The sequence below is a fragment of the Scyliorhinus torazame genome, chromosome 22 (genome assembly GCF_047496885.1).
Source record: "Scyliorhinus torazame isolate Kashiwa2021f chromosome 22, sScyTor2.1, whole genome shotgun sequence".
NCBI classification, from domain to species: Eukaryota; Metazoa; Chordata; class Chondrichthyes; order Carcharhiniformes; family Scyliorhinidae; genus Scyliorhinus; species Scyliorhinus torazame.
In genome coordinates this window covers 46,727,745-46,735,690 of record NC_092728.1, presented here as the reverse complement: position 1 = coordinate 46,735,690, position 7,946 = coordinate 46,727,745, and positions in this window count along the sequence as shown.

Sequence of the window (7,946 nt, the reverse complement as noted above, 5' to 3'; positions counted from 1 at the left end):
AGGCTCTTCCAACACCTGCCGCATCTCTTCCTCTAACCTTGGAAAATCCAATCCATCTAAAAACCGTCCCATATCCCCTTCCTCTCTACTTGACTCGGCCTGTACAGTTCTCATAATACCCGCTGAATACCTCATTTATCCTCCCCAGCTCTGACACTACCTCTCCCTTCTCCCCCCTAGGGGGGGTGTTTGCTAGAGCTGTTGGGGAGGGTTTAAACTAATGTGGCAGGGGGATGGGAACCGATGCAGGAAGTTGGAAGGTAGTGAAGTAGACCATTTTCCAAGACCATATTTTTATCTCATCTCATCAAACATTCTTCATTTATGAAACTGTTTTATTGGACTGATTGGCACCGTTTAACATTTATTGGACTGTTTTATTGGACTGATTGGCACCATTTATAATGTGCCCACAATGCCGAAGGGGACACCCGGATGGACATTTGTTTAAATCCCCTTCTGCACAGCTGGGATTTAATTCAAAATTGATGGAAGACCCTTGATCTGCCCAGCAACAGCACGAAGCTGCATCTTAATGATGAAAGACACTTGTTCTGCCCAGCAACAGCACGAAGCTGCATCTTAATGATGGAAGACACTTGTTCTGCCCAGCAACAGCACGGAACTGCATCTTGAAACGGCCCCATGGCCAGGAGATCGGGATATCTGCGTGTCAAGACCCTGGCAGTGGGATATATGGCACAACTGTATTGCAAAGACTTATGAAAGAATGAAATAATATATTAATAAAATGGCCAAGGCAGGCAAATAAACCAAAATAGAAGGAATAAAAGAAATGTATAGATTAGATTAGCGTCCCCTACACACACAGCAGGACAAAGATGACATTAACACCTCATCTAGCAAACACAGAAACAAAAGAATAGCACAGCCACAGACATCGGAGGTCGATTTAGTTAAGGAGACACATCAGGGAGATAATGGAAAGACATCAGAGAAGGGAGGGACACCGGAGCGAGCACAGATAATCTCATCAACACGGACACACACCATACAGATGCAAATTGACAAGGGAGGGACACCGGAGCGAGCACAGATAATCTCATCAACACGGACACACACCATACAGATGCAAATTGACAAAGATGCATATTCTCAGTTTAAACCTGTCTGAGAGATCTAAATCAAAACTACCCTTTAACTATTATGTATGAGCAAATGTTCCCGCTCGAATTTGGATTCCTATAAAAATCCAGAGCGAATGTGTAATTGTCGAGATCAACGTGGCCAAGCCACTGTTTCTGAGCTGGCTGCGTGGGAACCCCTGAAGGCTTCAGTAATTGTACAATAAAGAACAACGCTTTGAATCTTGCCTTGAGACTCGGCCTCTTGAATGCACTGGGCCAAGGGATTTTTCCCTACAACAGTAGTAAAACAGGGACAGAAACAAAAGGCAGTAAGGGGGAAAGTGTAAGGCAGAGAAGCCACAGTCAAAAATCAAAAAGGGCGACAGTACAAGGTACTGTGACTGAGGGGAGCTCAGTGAATAGGACCAGGAATACTAAAAGGAATAAAACGGGAAGTAAAAACATAAATGGTAAGCGACGCGGCAGGTTGTTACATGAAGATATGGGTTCAACGACAAGGAAAATTAGGAGAAAGGTTAAGAGGAAATATAACTTAGGAGAGGTTACTGATCGAGGTGTTAAGATTCAGAACAGAGGTAAAAAAAGCCAACATAAGTGTACTTTACCTGAATGCTCGTGGTATTCGGAATAAGGTAAATGAGTTGATGGTGCAAATCATCGTGAATGACTATGATTTAGTGGCCATTACTGAAACATGGTTAAAAGATGGTCACGACTGGGAGTTAAATATCCGAGGATATCAAACTATTCGGAAGGACAGAGTGGATGGTAAGGGAGGTGGTGTAGCTCTGTTATTTAAGGATGACATCCGGGCAATAGTAAGGGATGACATCGATGCTATGGAGGATAAGGTTGAATCCATTTGGGTGGAAATCAGGAATAGTAAGGTGAAAACGTCACTGATAGGCGTAGTCTATAGGCCACCAAATAGTAATATTATGGTGGGGCAGGCAATAAACAAAGAAATAACTGATGCATGTAGAAATGGTACAGCAGTTATCATGGGGGATTTTAATCTACATGTCGATTGGTTTAACCAGGGCGGTCAAGGCAGCCTTGAGGAGGAGTTTATAGAATATATCCGCGATAGTTTCCTAGAACAGTATGTAATGGAACCAACGAGGGACCAAGCAGTCCTAGATCTGGTCCTGTGTAATGAGACAGGATTGATTCAGGATCTCATAGTTAGGGATCCTCTCGGAAGGAGCGATCACAATATGGTGGAATTTAAAATACAGATGACGGGTGAGAAGGTAAAATCAAGCACTAGTGTTTTGTGCTTAAACAAAGGAGATTACAATGGGATGAGAGAAGATCTAGTTAAGGTAGACTGGGAGCAAAGACTTTATGGTGAAACAGTTGAGGAACAGTGGAGAACCTTCCAAGCGATTTTTCACAGTGCTCAGCAAAGGTTTATACCAACAAAAAGGAAGGACGGTAGAAAGAGAGAAAATCGACCGTGGAGATCTAAGGAAATAAGGGAGAGTAACAAATTGAAGGAAAAAACATACAAAGTAGCAAAGATCAGTGGGAGACCTGAGGACTTGGAAATCTTTAGGGGGCAACAGAAAGCTACTAAAAAAGCTATAAAGAAGAGTAAGATAGATTACGAGAGTAAACTTGCTCAGAATATTAAAACAGATAGTAAAAGTTTCTACAAATATATAAAACAAAAAAGAGTGGCTAAGGTAAATATTGGTCCTTTAGAGGATGAGAAGGGAGATTTAATAATGGGAGATGAGGAAATGGCTGAGGAACTGAACAGGTTTTATGGGTCGGTCTTCACAGTGGAAGACACAAATAACATGCTAGTGACTGATGGAAATGAGGCTGCGACAGGTGAGGACCTTGAGAGGATTGTTATCACCAAGGAGGTAGTGATGGGCAATCTAATGGGGCTAAAGACAGACAAGTCTCCTGGTCCTAATGGAATGCATCCCAGAGTGCTAAAAGAGATGGCTAGGGAAATTGCAAATGCACTAGTGATAATTTACCAAAATTCATTAGACTCTGGGGTGGCCCCGGCGGATTGGAAATTAGCAAACGTGACACAACTGTTTAAAAAAGGAGGTAGGCAGAAAGCGGGTAATTATAGGCCAGTGAGCTTAATTTCGGTAGTAGGGAAGATGCTGGAATCTATCATCAAGGAAGTAATAGTGAGACATCTGGATGGAAATTGTCCCATTGGGCAGACGCAGCATGGGTTCATAAAGGGCAGGTCATGCCTAACTAATTTAGTGGAATTTTTTGAGGACATTACCAGTGCGGTAGATAATGGGGAGCCAATGGATGTGGTATATCTGGATTTCCAGAAAGCCTTTGACAAGGTGCCACACAAAAGGCTGCTGCATAAGATAAAGATGCATGGCATTAAGGAGAAAGTAGTAACATGGATAGTGGATTGGTTCATTAATAGAAAGCAAAGGGTGGGGATTAATGGGTGTTTCTCTGGTTGGCAATCAGTAGCTAGTGGTGTCCCTCAGGGATCAGTGTTGGGCCTCCAACTGTTCACAATTTACATAGATGATTTGGAGTTGGGGACCAAGGGCAATGTGTCCAAGTTTGCAGACGACACTAAAATAAGTGGTAAAGCAAAAAGTGCAGAGGATACTGGAAGTCTACAGAGGGATTTGGATAGGCTAAGTGAATGGGCTAGGGTCTGACAGATGGAATACAATGTTGACAAATGTGATGTTATCCATTTTGGTAGGAATAACAGCAAAAGGGATTATTATTTAAATGCTAAAATATTAAAACATGCTGCTGTGCAGAGAGACCTGGGTGTGCTAGTGCATGAGTCGCAAAAAGTTGGTTTACAGGTGCAACAGGTGATTAAGAAGGCAAATGGAATTTGATCCTTCATTGCTAGAGGGATGGAGTTTAAGACTAGGGAGGTTATGCTGCAATTGTATAAGGTGTTGGTGAGGCCACACCTGGAGTATTGTGTTCAGTTTTGGTCTCCTTACTTGAGAAAGGATGTACTGGCACAGGAGGGTGTGCAGAGGAGATTCCCAGAGCTGAAGGGGTTGGATTACGAGGAGAGGTTGAGTAGACTGGGACTGTACTCGTTGGAATTTAGAACGATGAGGGGGGATCTTATAGAAACATATAAAATTATGAAGGGAATAGATAGGATAGACGCAGGCAGGTTGTTTCCACTGGCGGTGAAAGCTGAACTAGGGGGCATAGCGTCAAAATAAGGGGAAGTAGATTTAGGACTGAGTTTAGGAGGAACTTCTTCACCCAAAGGGTTGTGAATGTATGGAATTCCTTGCCCAGTGAAGCAGTAGAGGCTCCTTCATTACATGTTTTTAAGATAAAGATAGATAGTTTTTTGAAGAATAAAGGGATTAAGGGTTATGGTGTTCGGGCCGGAAAGTGGAGCTGAGTCCACAAAAGATCAGCCATGATCTCATTGAATGGTGGAGCAGGCTTAAGGGGCCAGATGGCCTACTCCTGCTTCTAGTTCTTAAGTTCTTATGTTCTCTGTTCGCCCCCTTAGAATTTCCCTGGACGCAGCCCGCCTCTGCAGCTGATTGGTCAGCATACAGCTTGCCTTCTCTCCATAGACATATTGTACCCCCCTCTTCCCCCCCCCGTTGCCCTCACTGTCCTTCCCGTTATCAACCTATCAAACTGCCCCTGCAATCTCTTCCTCTCCGCCAGCAGCTCTTTAGTGGGGTATCTCTTGTCCTCCTCAACCATCTCATCCAGCAACCGTCCATGTTCCTCCCTCTTCCTTCAATCCCTATGTGCCTCGAACAAGATTATCTCCCCTCGGACCACCGCCTTCAACGCTTCGCAGAACATGACCGCCGACACCTCCCCGTTCTGATTAAGTTCCACCTAATCCCCAATCGCTGATCTCACTTTTCAGAAAATCTCTTATCTGTCAAAAGATCCGAATCCAGCCTCTGCACCTGCCCCTAACTAAGCCTCACCTCCAGCCAATGCGGTGCGTGATCTGAAATCATGATTCCCGCGTACTCCACCCCACCATCTCCATCAACACTGTTCGACTCACCACAAAGTAATCAATTCTCGAATACACCTTATACACATATGAGAAGGAGGAGTACTCGCTTGCCCCTGGGTTCTTAACCATTCCCATACGTTCCATAAACCCTCCCAACTCCTTCACCATCCTCAACCTTCCCATTGACTTGGGGCTCGACCTGTCCACCCTCAGTTCCATCACACAATTGAAATCTCCACCCATAATCAACTGGTGGGTATCTAAGTCCAGGCTCGTTCCCAGTAACCTCTTCACACATCCTCCCAATTCGGTGCACATATGTTGATTAGCACCACTGGCGTACCCTCCAGTACCCCACTCACTATCACATATCTACTTCCTTGGCCCCCACAGACCCCGTCCTTTTGTTCAACAAAATGCCCCCCCCCCCCCCCCGCGACTTTGAGTCAAACCCTGAGTGAAATATTTGTCCCACCCATCCCTTCTTCAACCGGAGGTGCGTCTCCTGTAAAAAAGATCGCCTCCGCCTTCAACGTCCTCAGGTGTGCAAAAACCTGAGAACCTTAATCAGCCTGTTTAACCCGTGGACCTTCCATGTTACAATTCTTACCGAAGCCATATGCCTTCACTCCCCTTTACCGTCCGCCATCATCCCCCTCTGGTTCTCCCTCCATTCATACCACCCTAAACCGGGCTCATCCAAGATGACCCACCGCTCCCCTCTCCGCCCATGACTACGCTCAGTCTCCAACTTTACAATATCGCGATTTCCCCCCTCCCCCAACCCCCTCCCCCTCCCCACCTCCATTCACCAGCATTACCTGCCAGCGTGGCAGCTCCTGCTCGAATGCCCTCTTACAGACCCTTTTGCCACTCCCCTCCCCCCCCCCCCACTGGTCCCTCGGTAGCCTGTGCAGATGCCCCCCTACCTATCTGAATCCCCCTCAGCCTGCAACACAGCCCAGATTCCCCACCATACACACCTCTTACCCATAAAGAAAAACACCCCAAACCACAAATCGCCCTCTCCAAAAAGAAAAACACTGCAAACCGTGTCCTCCATCTCACACCACCCTTAGTTCTTCCCCAGTTTATGGACCCTTATGAAGGCATTGGCCTCTTCTGATGTTTTGAAATAATACTCCCAGCCTTCAAATGTGACCCACAGTTTCGCCGGGTACAACACCCCAAACCGAATCTTCCTTGGGTACCACACTGCCTTGGCCCTGTTAAATCCAGCACGTCTCTTTACCAGCTCCGCACCATGTCTGCTTGCGATAGATTTGAGGGAATCAATTAGTCATTTACTGCCCTTTTTATATGGATCAATCCATGATCAGAACTGCAGATTCATAGAATAGAATTCTGACAGTGCAGGAGGCCATTCGGTCCATCGAGTCTGCACTGACCCTCTGAAAGAGCATCCTACCTCGGTCCACTCTTCTGCCCTATCTCCATAATCCCACCTAACCTGCATATCTTTGGCAAATAATTAAAAATAAGTTATTTAAAGTAGCATTGATCATATCAGGTGACACAGGAAGAATTCCACTTAAAGCATTAAAATTGTGAGTTAAATGTTTTGGAGTTAGTGGGGTGAACTGTGATTGGGCCGTGTAACTTTTCCCCATCCTTGATTTTTTTTCTTATGTTATTGAGGCATGTTTCATGAGCCAAATTGTTCAAAGGTGAACTTACTGCAGATGGACTGCAGTGTTTAGGTAAGGGTGCACACCGCCTTACTTAATAAAGGTTGGCCTTGTCATTCACACCCACAACGCAGGAACGAAAAAAAAAAATACATGTGTCAGGAAGCGGAGAGCTAGTGCTAGCCATTTTTTTTTGTTAGAAAATATTTTATTGAGTAGTTTTGGCCATTTTAGAGTTAGGGTGGGTCCCATCTAGGTTTAGACCAAGCTGTATAAATTGGCATGCTGTCCACAAAAACATCAGTCACACAGATGAATTTAATCCATGTTAACAATCCTATTCAGTTCTAAAGAAGAACTTTTTCCCCCTCTCCACAGCTGCCGTCAGACCTGCTGAGTTTTTAATAATAATAGCTTACTGTCACAAGTAGGCTTCAATGAAGTTACTGTGAAAAGCCCCTAGTCGCCACATTCCAGCGCCTGTTCAGGGAGGCCGGTATGGGAATTGAACTCGCGCTGCTGGCCTTGTTCAGCATTACAAGCCAGCTGTTTAGCCCGCTGTGCTAAACCAGCCCCTATTTCCAGCATTTTCTGTTAATAGCGGAATCTCCTTTGCTATTCTTTGAATACCAATTGAGAACACAGACCTCGGTTCAATGTCTCAGCTGAAAGATGGCGCCTCGGACATTACAGCATTCCCTCAGCAATACAGCATGCTGTAAGGGTCCTTCCTGTTTATTCCTTTTTCCCCCCTTTTATTTTGCCGTTATCATTTTTGATCCATTGGTGATTAATGGACATGTATCTTTAAGTCAAGCAGCAGAAAGAATGAGAAATTCAGAAGTTGCAGGAGAGAACACTCTTCTATTTTTAACAGGTGCTTCAGACTTTTCAGCATCAGAGAGAGATGGGTTGGGACTTGGTTTAACGGCCGTACTCTGCCCGGTAACAGATGTTGATCGGATCCTATCCTGATGGGATGGTTCTCAGAGACCTGAGAAGGCACAGGAAGACAAGGATTTGCTTTCTCTCACTCGCCAGAAAGTCTCTGAGTGCTGTATTCCTGAAGCTGCTGAGAACCTGAATGAATGAATCTACAGGGGAATCATTACAAGCTACAAAGATAAGAACCTGCTCTCTCTCCAGAAAGGCTGTGAGTGCTGTATTTCTGAAACTACAGAGAGCTAAATGAATCTACAGTGCAACCTTGAA